Source organism: Cupressus sempervirens, chromosome 11 (assembly GCF_028749045.1).
Source record: "Cupressus sempervirens isolate cs-2001-9-10 chromosome 11, ASM2874904v1, whole genome shotgun sequence".
NCBI classification, from domain to species: domain Eukaryota; kingdom Viridiplantae; phylum Streptophyta; class Pinopsida; order Cupressales; family Cupressaceae; genus Cupressus; species Cupressus sempervirens.
Window position 1 is genome coordinate 114,712,915 of NC_143128.1, and position 15,268 is coordinate 114,728,182.

Consider the following 15,268-nt stretch of genomic DNA (forward strand, 5'->3'; position numbering starts at 1 on the left):
GTGACTGTAATATTGCCCCTTCCACACAACATTTGGGTTAGTGTACCAATAGAAAAGTTGACTTGCATGCCTCTCCTTCCTGAAATGTCTTTGGAATAGACTACGACTATGATGTCATCCCCTCAACATTTGTTTTGTTGATTATGAAGTTTTATAGACAACAAGAAATTCAGAAACATACAAAGCCATTCATGTTATGAGTTATTTCTTTTCATGAAAAAGGATGCATTCTTTGTGGATGTGTTGTTTGGTTTAGTTGACACTTGTTCAACCATGTTCTCTTGGTATGGAAATTGAGATTTTTTTAGGAAATAACCTTAAATTGGGTATTGATCTTTCTATCATTGTCAAGAATTAACCTCTTTGAAGAAATTTTGAGTTCTTCTTACACAAATTCAAATAAAGTGTGAATTTCAGAATTGTCAAATAACAAGTTGACAAACATGATCCGTACTACTATCAGGTCATGTTCTTAATTAGTAGTTTTAAAATTGTCTCATAGTGAAATGGAATAAGCTGAACTCCCAATTTCATTTATTTTGTACACATAACTCCACAAACCCTTTTAATCTCAAATGAAAGTATGTGATTGATGAGGAAATTTGATGATCACAATCATTTAAGCCTTATGAAAGTATCTTTTATTACCCAGACATCTTCTTGATCTATTGAGATTAGTCGGGCCTTGAAAATGGGTCTGGCTAAATTTACTTTTGTTTTCAAAAAATTGAAATGCAAAAATGATTTACTAAAACTTGACTCTAACTTGAAATAATCTATATCATTAGTTTGATTTTTAAAACTCATTTTCACCTCTTTCTACAACTTGTCAACTTTGTGCCAGGAGGTCCTTTGATTGGGCTTAAAAATTGACCAAAACACTTGATCAAGCTCTAGAATCAAACATACTGATTTTGTATTCTACACACTCTTACCCTATCAAATATTGTTCCATGAAGAATTTGGGGTCAAAGGATATTAACTATCAAAGAACTTCCCTTTCGAAACTGCTTACAAGAAAACATGTTAGAAAACAACCAATCACGTTCTATTTTGGCTTCAAAAACTAGGAAAATTAACATTTGGGAAAACATAAACTAGAAAATTAGTTTTTTTTCATGAAGTGAGTATAAATCTATGATTTGGTTTCATGTTAAATAATAGGATGCATTTGGCAAGCAATCAAAATGGGTTACTCAGATTCACAGAACTAGAAACAATGGAAGAAAAATATTTTTTGCAAACATAATGGACTTGGGAAAGTGTGCAGATGGAATCATCAAGATTTTAAAATTGGCATACTTAAATTATTTTTAGAGTAGAATATAATGGTATAGTCCATTTGATCATACCTATCATGGATTCAAAGTTATGACATCACAAACTGGGGTATTGACCAATCTACATTTCTTGACACTAGAAAAAAGTTGCAAATTGCATTTAGAATTGTGTTCAAAAACTAATCAAATGGATTCGTCATAAGCTCAAAATTGAAACATAGTATTTCTAACCTCTAAAGTATAATGAAAAATTAATTTTATCATTTTGGCCAACTATTTCAAAGTTATGACAAGTCAAATAGGGCTTTCTAGAATTCAAAACAAATCACATCAGCATGACAACAATAAATGACCAACTTTGAGGGATACAAAACCTAGTGAAAAAAATTTAAAATTACTCTGAATTGAAAACACAGGTTCTTTGATATGGACACCAAACACTCCCAAAGTAGTGAGTCATGAAACATTATTAGGTGTGAGATATTCAATTGCAAACAGAACCTCCTATCGTTGTTTGATACTTAGGCAAAAAATGCAAATTTGGAAATTACTCAAAATAGGACTTCAAAAAATGGTTTAGAATGACAATTTATCTTCATGGAACACATAGGCATACTGAATGCATGGTGTTAGAAGCATTGAACACCTCATGGGCCTCTAAAGCATAGTTGGGTGTATATGCATTAAAAGTGCTTATAGGGCTTGATTTTTCAATGGTACACAAAATTGGGGCTTTGATTTTGAGTCCCAGTAGTGGCTCTATCTAAGGATGCATTTCCCTTATGGGCATGCCAAGGATTTAGATCTCTATAAGAAGCAAACCATTTCGAAAATTTCTATCAAATAGAAAATAGGGAAACTACACTAATTGTAGAAGGGGTAGCCTAAGGCCACCAAAACTTACTCAAACTTCTTATCCCTATCAAATACCTAATTTTTATTTTCATTTTGCTGAGGTGAGCTAAAAATTTCACTTGCACTTGTTTTACCATTTTCAACAACATCTTCACTTAGCTCATGAGGCAAAAAAAAAAATTGCCATCATTCTCATAGCATATATAAAACTCAAAAACTATTTCATCATCATGCTAACTATGTGAAAAAATATTAGCATGATTATGATTATACAAACTGAACTAAGAATCACAATCGAACAATGATTGATGCATGTTGTCAATTGGAAACACAAAAATTTCATATTCTATACCACTCACCAAGTTGCATGTACCAAAAACTTGCAACTCACCTTGTGCCTCTACCTACAAAGATTAAAATGGATCTCAATCCACTTCATGCATCATGTTATCACATACCAAATCAGATCTAAAAATCAAAAAATTATCATTATAATCTTCAAGCAAAGGTTCAACAAACATATGAAAAAAATCCTCATTAACATTCCTAGAAGGAGGAAGTTTATTGGCATCAATATTCTCATCAAAAAAATTGTTAGAGACACTTGTGAATCCATTAAAATCATTAGCATAAGACTCACCAAATTGTAGAGAAGTTTTAATTTTAGACTCATGTGCACTTTTGTCAATACTTATTTCACTACATGAATCATCAAACCTCATCTCATGTAACTGAAAATTACTATCATATACTCCTTCTAGATCAGATAAAAAATCAACTAATCTTTCAGCATTATCAACAACATCAATCATAGGAGTCTCTCCATTAAATGCTAAATTAGAATCAAGAGATATCAAAAACCTCTCATTATCATCTATATAACACAAATCTGATTTAACATCACTTATGATAGTAGTAAATACATCTCTACTCGTTTTCACTTCTTTAAACAAATCCTCATGCTTGTGATGAAAGTCTTCAAAATAATAACAATGCTAATATGTAGGAGAACAAAAAAAGGGGTACACCATACCTTATTTCATCCTTAAGAGATGCATGCATTAATAAAGGAGAAGTTGAATTACACATTGATGCATACCTTTCAAACTCATGTTGTAGCAAGACTAAAACCTCATCAATATTCAATAGATCCTTTGCAGAAATTTCTTCATCTTGATTGCAATCATATCCTAAATAATATGAAGAACTTATAACAACAACACCATTAGTCAGACAATTTGAAAAATTAGTAGTGCTCTCAAAATATGTATCCTCTTCCCTACACCAGATCTCAATATTAGATGCATCCTTATATTCAAGTTCATTATAGGAAGATATTTTAGGACTGTTGTTATAATTTTTTTCATTCTCAAACATACTATAATAGGACTCATCACTTTCACTATGAGTATCAACATCCTCAATTTCAACAATATGGTAATGATTCTTTTCTAGATAACATTCACATTCTCTAAATACTCTCCCAAAATATTGGATCTTCTCAAATCTTTCTTTTGCTATCCAATATACCAAATTAAGCATGAAGACTAATAAAAACACAAAAGCCCATGATGATTCATTGGGTCTTTCTAATATGGGAAGCTTTAAGTTTTCCAACTTGAATTTCATGTAAAGCTGAATTGCATCTAAATCATCTACAGTTCACATGTATTCTTTTGGATAGAAGAAATGATTTGGCTATGAAGCTTTCCATACAACATGAACAAATTTTCATGTACCTCTTCGTAGCTTGAGAATTTATTATTAGATCTATAATTTGAATCCATTTTGAGAATAAATTTTCTACCTCTTTATCCTAGTGTTGAAATCACTAAACAGAGGCTCTAATTTTTATCTCATAGAAAGAACACAATCAAACAAGTGTTGTAATTTTTAAGAGTTTTGCAATCCTTATCTCTCAAAGTTTTATCATCATAGAACTTGCACACACATCTCAACAAGTTTTTAATAAAACTAAAACAATATTTGCTCTCTCTACTAGTTTTCATACTCAACCATATTCATTTCAAAATCTGAATTCAAGAATATGAAAACTTATTAAAAAAATTATCTTATACGTAGTTTTGATCATCAAATGGAGAATACTTCTAAATAATTTTATTTTCATGAAAGAAAAATCTCATGAAAATAGAAATACCTGAATCTGTGGTGGCTACAAACAACTTTGATGCTAGAAACAACAATAGATTTAGATTTATTCTACAATTTAGTATCTCTTTGCAACTAAACACCACATAGTTCCTTCAACCATTACCAAGAACTATAGATAAAATCTTTCATAATTCTTTCCAACTACTATATCTTTCAATCATGTCATGAATCTCAAATTGCACTGGTTTAGAGATTTGACTTCGAGTTGCCACTCATGTAGTAAGAAAGAATATATCATCTTGTACAAAATTACAAGAAAATCCAAAATTTATAACAAGTATGTGAAAAATACTGGTCAACAAGATGGAATGCCAAATACTTGACAAGTTGAAGAAAGTAGTATAACTTTGTAATCTAACAACAATTTGGTAAAATGTCAAGTGACTTTGATATTACAATTTCTTCAATTCAGTCAAACTACTGTTTTCAATGAACAAGGCTACTGGGGAACATGAAAATTCAGCAAGGAAAATGAGAAAGACATCTTACTATAGATTTTCTCTATCCATAGTTGAAAGTAAGAATGGATTCTAAATTTATACGAGGGATTTTGGTTCCTTCTATATGCAAGTCCTAAGCAGAGTTGCCATTTTGTTGGAGTTTTAAAATGCTATAGGTTTCAAATTACCCTGATGAGAACAAGATACATCTAGGGGTAGAAAACTCCCATATTTAGCATACCATTTTAGAAACTAGGCCAATTATAAGGCTAGACCCTTCTTCTACTTCAGGCTCTACAAAACCTAGGTGAGTGTGCTTCAGATTCACTTATATGGTACCAGTGCAATTAAACATATAATCTAAACTTATCAGTAGTAGATGAAACCCTTATTTCTCCTATTGACTCATGCAATAACATAGATCTACAATAGCTAAGTGCAAGATAATGCAATTCATAAGCTAAGTGAGGGCATTCTATTCTAGCTCTTCAAACATAAAATATAAAGATGATTTGAATTTTATTTGATTTTATGTGCGTGGGAAAAGTAGATGAAAACCAAGTACAAAAAACAAGGTAATGATCCTATAGCTAATCAATGCCTCATCCATTAGACAATTCACAAATCTTTCTCATGCATTTTGGATATCTAAAACATAGATGCCATGTTAAGACTCTAGATCTATCCATTTACCTTGTAAATTGGATATCAATGTTCAATCTAAATCTTATTCTTACTTGATATCCTCCTCAATAAACTTACAACCCTATTGATTTCCTTGAAGCATTTACATAACTCATTGAATTATAAGCAACAATGAAACAACATGCAACCTAAAAGGGCTACAACTATGATCTAGACTCTTTGTTCAAAGATCATAAAACATCACAAATCACTAATAAAGGAGACAAGATCTAAAATGAAACTCAACACTTGTTGTTATTTGTATTGATTTCCTTGAAATAATACATGAAAATGCATGAAGTTGACTCATAAGATACGTAATAAACCATACTATACAATATACATCTTCTGTGATACAAGAGAGAAAATGGCGTGAATGAGAAATTGATGGGATGGGAAGAGGGTATCACAACCAAAGCATAGCTTCATGGTCTAGAACTAGCACATCCTAGATCTTTCCACTCAAACTTCATCAATTCTATAGCCATCTCTGCTTCAATTTCTAACTCCTAACTTTTCCCTAACTTTTTACAACAATAATGGTCTCATAGTAAAAAACTAGAACCCCCACAAAGAATGAGAAAGAGAAAGATATAGAGGAATGACTTCCCAAATTTGATCTAAAGACAACATGTGTCCACTTGGAAAAATTCCTACTATAGATGCAAAACCTCTTTCTTTTTTCTACACATGAGATCTGATCTAGTTCTCATAATTATTTTGTAACAACCTTGAAATATCTCTTATTCAATGATGAAAACCATTATTTTAGCCAAAATATCTGAAAACATTTAGAATGCTAATAAAACCTTCATTCAATTTACTTAGATGTGATAAAACTTGCCCATAACCACATTCATGCTTCCTTTTATGTTTATTTAGTTTGTCACTTTACTAGAAATTGAATTTTAACTACCTCAACTAAATGAAACTACAAATTGGGTACCTGAGACAAATCCCTACATAACTTGAACTAGTGACCACCTATGCATAAAAAACTCCAAAATAAAAAAGTTTGTCATCTCCTAGTTCTAGCAATATATTAATATGCCTATATTTTTTTGTTAGGAACTCCCAAAATCTTGATTTAAAAATTTGGCTCCTATTATAACCTCAAGACTACACTTCATATTAAATTTATTTAAAAATTTACAATTTTCCAAAGTTTGGACTATACAATAAAATAAATTTTATTTAAAACTTCTGAGGCACATGATTTTTAGAAAAAAATTGAAACAAAATAAATTTAATGCAATTTAAATTTTTCCTCTACTTTTTCATCTAGTTCAAACTTGGTTTGACCGCCCTACTATATGTCATGTTCTGATTGGTTGACTATTGCTTCATCATTTGACCCCTGCCATCTGGGTGCCATGTGGAATCATCTCATTGGCCACCTACTTTGCCATGTCATCATGCCATGTCATCGCTCACTATGTCACTATCTCATTGAGTATTCTACCATGTCATCACGACATAATGACCTTGTGACATGTGTCATTCTCTACCACATCAACACCCTGAGAAGCATGCCATATTAGAAGCCTCTGCCACATGTCAATTTTTGACTTTTCCACCTCACTACCAACTCATTTACACATGTCACTTGCTAGTTTGGTCACCATGTCACATGGTTAACCTCCTTGCAAGTTCTCTTTGGCAACATAGTGACCACCATTAGATTTGGCATGTGTCGCCATCCTGTGCCTTTGAAATTTGATGGCCACATGTCAACATATTGCCATGTGTCTTCCTATTGATCATTCTTAGGTTCCACATCATCTAATGATGTCAACATCTTTGGTTTGCATGTTCATTCAAAATTTTACTCTTCCTTCCTCATCTGACCAATTGGGATCCACGCACATGGTTGAGGCTTCAAAAGCCTTTGTGTCTTTAAGACACTATATTTGTTGTGTAGAGTATTTAAATGCATGCAAAATCTCTTTCCTCCCCAATGTGGGACTAAGGAATTAGAAGAAATTCCCTTCCTTTCAACACCATCCATATTAATGAAAAGCTCCACTTATTTATTGAGTCATCTCTCCTCATTTTTTAGCTTTGGAAATCAATATGGGTGTCTTTATTTTACATGAATGCCTTGCCAACACTTTCATTATCAAGATTCATATTAACAACTTGACCAAGTCTCAAATCCCTTCTTCCTACAACTTGTACCTCAAAACATGTTCTTCGTTAGTCCAAATTTTCTTTTACAATACCCAAGTACATGTACTCAATGATAATCAAGTTTTCATGCTCATGAAAATTTGAAACATTTATTTGTTGCATCAAGATATCATATGGTAAAACCTTAATAGTCTCTACCAACATCAATACTGTCAACTACTTTAATTTGCACATTCGATCAGGCTCCAATGAAGGACATTGGGTAGCATTACTTTTTGCAATCATTTCCATGTTCCTTGTGCAAACAAGTGAAGAAGATCTTGAAATTCAAAGAATTCTATTTCATGGAGCTCCAAGATATTAGGTATGAATAGAATCTTTTAGAAAGCAAATAAACAAGGGATCAATGTAGTGTTTATTATCAATCTAGTTGCTTCCAACCCTTTGGTATTCTTTACTTCCTTCAAAAAAAATTTTCATGTGTGACTATAATATTTCCCCTTCCACATAACATTTGGGTTAGTGTACCAATAGAAAACTTAGCTTGCATGCCTCTCCTTCCTACAATGTCTTTGGTGAAGACTATGGCTATGATGTCATCCCCTCAACATTTGTTTCATTGATTATGAAGTTTGATAGAAAACAAGAAACTCAAAAGAATACAAAACCATTCATGTTATGATATATTTATTTTCATGAAAAAGGATGAATAGTTTGGGGATGTTTTTTTTGCTTTAGCTAACACTTGTTCAATCATACACTCTTGGTATGGAAATTGAGATTTGTTCAGGAAATAACCTCAGATTAGGTATTGATCTTTCTATCATTGTTAGGAATTAACCTCTTTGAAGAAATTTTGAGTTCTTCTTACACAAATTCAAATAAAGTGGGCATTTTGGACTTGTCAAATAATAAGCTGATGGACATGATCCCTGTAACTATTGGGTCATGTTCTTAATTAGTAGTTTTGAAATTAACTCACAGTGATTTGGAATAAGCTCAACTCCTAATTTCATTTATTTTGTACACATAACTCCATAAACCATTTCAATATCAAATGAAAGTATGTGATTGATGAGTAAATTTGATCATCACAATCATTTAGGCCTTCTAAAAGTATCTTTTATTACCCAAACATCTTCTTGATCTATTGAGATTAGTCTAGCCCCAAAAATGGGTTCAGCTAAAAAAAATTTCATTTTCAAACAATTGAAATGCAAAACTAATTTACTGAACACTTGAATTTTTTTGGAAATAATCTGTATCATTCTTTTGACTTTTAAAACTCTTTTTCACCTCTTTCTACAACTTGTCAACTTTGTGCTAGGAGGTCCTTCAACTGGCCTTAAAAATTGACCAAAACATAGGCTGATCGGGCTCTAGAATTGAACATACCAATTCTCTATTTTGTACACTCTTACCCTATTGAATATCATGTCATGAAGAATTTGGGTTCAAAGGATATTAACTATCAAAGTTACCCTCTTGGAAGTGCCTACAAGAAAATTTTTTAGAAAACAATAAATCACGTATTGTTTTGGCTTTAGAAATTGGGCAAACTAACACTTGAGAAAATCAAAAGTAGGGAATTGGTTCATTTTCATGAAGATAGTATCAATATATGATTTGGTTTCATAAAAAATAATAGGATGCATTTGGCAAGTAGTCAAAGTGGGCTACTCATATTTGTAGACCTGGGACCAATGGCAAAAAAATATTTTTTGCAAACAGAATGGACCTGAGAAAGTGTGCAGACAGATTCATCAAGATTTGAAAATTGGTACACTTAAAGTATTTTAAAAGGATAATGCATTCATAAAATCCATTTGATCTTACCTATCACAACTTTAGAGCTATGACATCATGAATACGGGTACTGACCAATCTGCATTTGTTGACACTAGTAAAAAGTTGTAAATTGCATTTGGAATCACATTTGAAAACTAAACAAACAAATTTTTCATAAGCTCAAATTTGAAACATAGTACATATCTAACCTCTAAAATAGAATGCAAAAGGAATTTTCTCATTTTTTTCAACTGGGTCAAAGTTATGAAAAGTCAAACAGGGCCTTCCAAAATTTAGAACAAATCACATTAGCACGACAACAATAAATGACCAACTTTGAGGGATTCAAAACCCACTCAAACAAATTCAAAATGACTTAAAATATGAAACATAGGTTCTTTGGTATGGATGATAAATAATCCAAAAGTTTTGGTTCATGAAATATTATTGGGTTTGAGATATTCAATTGCAAACACACCCTCCTATCATTGTTTGACACTTGGACAAAAAATGCAGATTTAGAAATTGTTCAAAATGGGACTTCACAAAATGGTTCAGAATGACAATTTATCTTCATGGAACACATAGGTATATTGAATGCATGGTGTTAGAATCATCAAACACCTCATGGGCCTCTAAAGAACAACTAGGTACATATGCATTAAAAGTTCCTATAGGGCTTGATTTTTTGAATGGTACTCAAAATCGAGGCTTCGATTTTGAGTCTCAATAGGTTCCTCCTTGTGATTTGACACCAACAATAATTTTTGATATTCTACCCACATATTTTCTTATAGATTCATCTTCCATCATTTTGGCATCTTAAAATGCACAGATCCAACTTTGTAAGGTCAATTTCTTAGAATGTTCATCACCTTCAAAACTAACTTCTAAAGCTTTCCAAATCTTATGAGAAGTATCAAGTTTTTTAACCTAGTTGTACTCCATTTCAAGAAGTGAAAACAATAGTGCTTCTTTAGTTCTCATGTTTTACATGAAAATTATCTCTCATCCTTGCGGCAAGTTTTCAATGCACTCTCAGTAGTAATTGTCTAATTTTATTTTGTCAAGATCTTATATACATAGTAGATGACTCTTCTTCTTTTCCTTTCTGAATATGTTTCCATAGATCTACCAAAGTTGTTAAACTTTATCTTCAAGGACCTGAGGTTTGATACCAATTGCTAGAAATAATAGTCCACAAAGATAATTTAGAGGAGGGTTGTCAATTAGTTATAAAATTAGAACATTTATTAACCTTAATTTATCTTAACCATTCAACCAAAGTAAGAAAAAACCATAACAAGATGCACATACACAATTACACTAGATTTGTTAACTAGGGAAACGCTTGATTAGAGGGAAAACCTCGATGGGAATGATATATATATATATATATATATATTCCTTGTTAGAGGATGGGCCCTATTAGGAGTCTATAAACACATTTAGTACATATGAGTTCCTATTAGGAGACTTTGAATGCCTTTTAGGAGATTCCAACCTTGTTAGGAGTTGTGGAAGACCTAAGGACCCACTGTCCAAATAGCTTCTAGGGCAAGAACACTAAACTTATTGTCTAATTGATCTCTCAACCATTCCTTGTAGAATAATTATTCGTGCTATGCTTTATCCTCTTTTCTCTATCCTATCAACTAGACCAATTACTATCAGACCTTATATACTAAGTCATGAACCTCAAATCCAAATATCCAACCTCGAATCACTAAATAAAACCTTAGCAATGAAGTTCTCTCCAACTTCACTTTACTCTTCTTATATTTGCATTCAACTCTTTATACTTCTTGTAATCAGTAATACATCATATCCAATCAAATAAAATGCCCTTCCTTATACCAAATCTGTAAAACAATTCCTTGAGTCAGCTATTACAACTTAATTAATTATTATAACACCTCATTAAGAACATGTTATACTTAGTAATAACATTAATTAGATACCTTGTAACTTGAATAAATTTCCATAAATGTAATACTATGACAAGTGAGCTTAGCCATATCATCACCAACATGTTTTCTATAGGCCTTTAATGTTGTTTCTTAGGATAACAATTCTGCTAAGAGATATAACAAGTTTACTAGAACATGCTTTTGTAAGCTCTATCTAAAAAAAATCTTCACCAAAACTTGCATAACTTCTTCTAGATTTAATATGTTATTCTTCCAAGTTTAGCTACATATGCTACACACTTAGGAGTATCTCCCTTTAACCTTTCTAGTGAAAGTACTCAATGATCTATCTGTACCAACTTGATCTTTCCATTGTTCTTCTATCAGATACCACAAAAAATTGTTATGCTGACATCAATGAAAAACATAGTCATGAATGTAACATATCATAATGATAATCATATAATTTCTACAATACTCCCTCATAGAAGTATCATTAGCATTCATTCTTCCAACAGAGACAAGGTTTGTAGAATGTTGATTGATAGTTGGTCTACGAATAACTTGGTATCTAAAGAAGTAGTAAAGAAACTAAAGCTGAGAAGGGTGCCACATCCAAACTCTTACAAGGTTTCATGACTTACAAAGAAACAAAAAATTATCATAGAGGAGCAAGCTTCAATAGAATTCCAACTTGGGAAGTACAAAGATAAAGTACTCTATGAGATTGTTCGAACGGATGCCTACTATTTGCTACTAGAGAGACCATAGTAATATGATGTGAAGGCTCACCATGATGGAAGATTGAATACATATAAAATAAACTACAAAGGTGAAAAGATACCTCTCTTACCCTTGTCAAATTATGCAAAAGAACAAAAAGATCCAATTTTTTTGTCTGTAGATGGAAAACATTTTTTGAAAACTTTGAACGAGGAAAAGACACCATGTTATGCCCCAACAATTTTTCCTAAAGATGATAGACCTAACAAGGTTGTGAAGGAAGTAAAACCCTTGAGATATGTAGGCCCTAAAGAATTTTTAAACCTATTGGACTAATATATGAATATTATCACCAAAGAATTTCCAAATGAGTTATCCCCAATCAGAAATATAAGCAACAACATAGGCTTGATCCTAGGAGAAACCTTTGTTGGAAATATGATGGAAAAGCTCATTATTGTTGAAGATCAAAGAGGGAGATTGTTGTAAAAGAATGTATTCAATCATTATTTTTTCATTGATGTCAAACCTACTATTTTTAGGGATGTTATTTTCTTATAAGATCCAAGTACCATCACTTAGTTGATTGATGAAGAGTATTTGATCAATAAGATGTAACAAGAGCACCTTTCCCTAGCTTGAGTTATGATGTTGTAATGAAGTGCAAGGATTAGTTAAGACAATGGTTAAGTAATGTATTGATGACATAATCAAACATATAGAGGTTGGTCACACTTAGAAACATTGGAGGAAGAAGTTGTAACAAAGTTGACAGCAAAGCTTAAACTAAGATCATTAGTGGGTGCCGAGAAAGTTAGTTGAAGCCAAGAAAATCTTTAGTAGAAGCTGAGTAATAGAAATTTCTACTGTGTACTAAGTGATCTTCATGTGCTAAGTGAATATTAGGTGTTGAGCATAAAAAAAAAATTAGTTGGTGCTAAGTGATCTTTAGGTGTCGAGCATTAGGAAAAACACAGTTGATGCCAAGTAACTTAGTATGTGTCGAGCACCAGTATTTCAATAGTGTTGAGCTACTTCATTATTTCAAATGATGAAGATTTTCCAAATCTAAGCTGACATAATGGTTACATTGAATTTTTTGAATGAGTTGGAAGATAAGGATGATGAGTTGTAGGCACAGAATCCTATGTAAACCATTTTAAGACGAAACCTAAGGATTATTCAAGAAGTTTCAAGAGAAAATAGAATATGGGTTAGAATCAATGAATCCTACCTAATCCATGTGAATTGAAATTAAAAAATGGAAGAATTGAGTAGGAAAAGTAACTCCATGACTTCTATTTAAGAAGTCATAGAGCAAGAAGCAAAGAGTTGTTGATATTGTTGCTACTAAAGTGTCAAAATCTGTGAAGTAGTGAGAAGGGTGTTGTTGGTGTTTTAAAATGTACTAAAAATACTAAGCGACAAAATGCTTAATACCAAAATGATAGTACATACACAATCTAAAGACTAGCCTATTCTTATTAACAATTGCATATGTAAAGTATTTGGACCCAACTTCAACAAAACCACAGATGGTTTTCTACTCTTTTGGCTCTACAAAACCAGGGTGGGTAAACCTAGGGATGATTCAAAAATGGAATAATTGTATTAGGATTATTCTTAGTTTCATTCTGATTTTCATTTCAAGATCCTCAAACATATACATAATTCTTAATAACTTGGTAAACACATCCCATAAAATAGATATGGCCAAGAATTCTTCTATAGATCTGCAAATGTTTTTAACAATAGTGGCTAACTGAAGCTAAAACATTCCATTCAAACAAGTGTTGGCCAACTTTGAAGATCTACAGGAAATAAAAGTAAAGTTTTATTTAATGTTTCATTTTGATAACCATTTATGATATATCTCTCCTTCAGCTGAATCAATTTGATCAGTGCCTAATCCATTGGGGTTCAGAGTCTATAGCAAGTTCTTAGATCTAGTTTGTTGCCTTACAACAAATTCTATCAGTAATTCTTATCAGAGTTCATCATTCAAATCCTTTCCACTACTAAAGAAACCTTATCACATTCATCAAAGCTTTTATTTAATCCATTGAATTAACATCAATGATAAATAGATATACAACCTAACTAGATTGCATTCAATTGCACAAGCCTTTACTTATGCAATATCAAGAAAACCAAGTAATAGAAAGGAGACAAGATTTAGAAAGAATAATATGGGGACAGTTCACAATTTGTATTCATCTTCTTTGAAAATGGTATAACATTTACAATAGACTCAGAATGACCTTCAGAAAGAAACACAACTCATTCTATATTCATGTATTCTCAGAGAACCGACAGAGAAAATACATCATAAACTTGCTTTCAAAAATTTGGACCAAAGACAGACTAAGCATATCACTTAGAAAACTAGAATTTGAACTCTTCTTTAGCCTTGGAATCTCACTTAAATAGTGTGAGATGCAACAAGCTTCAGGCTAAAAGAAAAGATAGGTGTCCTTTACAAAGAATATTTACATACACCTTTCACAGAAAGAAAAAATGCGGGTAACAGAAGATGTCCTAGATCAAAACATTCTTTTAAGTGAATCAACTTTTGTTATATGATTTTGTGTTGCTGATTGGTTATTAATATGTTTTCTCTATATAAGTAACTACCAAATTAGCCAATGATGAAACTTTCTCTGATGATGGCATATTAACTTCCACTTGTAAACTTTCTTCATCTTTATCTCGGGTGGCAGGAACAACTTCTATCTTGTCTTCTTCTCTAGCCGTATCAGCATCCTGTGGTTTCAGGTTTGTAACTTAAAGTAACAAGTTTCTCTTGTCTTCTTCTTCTAATTGGTTTTGAGAAATGATAGTATCAGTGGTTTGGAATCCCTCATCTTGCACATTATCACTGTCAGTGTCATTTGCATCCAACTGTTCGCTAGAAGCCATTTCTGCAATCCATCTGTCAAATAAGACATCATCTGGCCAACTGAAATGCAAAATGTCCTTCTATTTTTTTATTACATAATCAGCCATATTATTAATATCAATGAAATCCTATTTTAAAGAATCAAAGAATATTTTGGCTTTCACCATCTCGTCTGTTGTGGTGGCCCACCATGCATGCCCAGTTTCATTTACTACTTGATTCATTCTTAAACAGAATGCATCATCAAGTTCTTTCGTCCATTCCTCTTTGCTTTTCAAATTATTTTTCTTATCCAGGGCATGAGGAAATAATTTGAAATTTTGACTCCTATATTTGTCTAAATGATTTATTGCTATCTTCTGTAAATGTGTCCTCTTATTATCAAAG

General features: G+C 32.0%; 1 pseudogene; it reads right to left on the reverse strand.

Annotated features, from left to right (window-relative positions):
* Positions 1–7,519: 7,519 nt before the first annotated feature.
* Positions 7,520–14,901, reverse strand: LOC149528494 (COP9 signalosome complex subunit 7-like; annotated as a pseudogene).
* Positions 14,902–15,268: the final 367 nt, after the last annotated feature.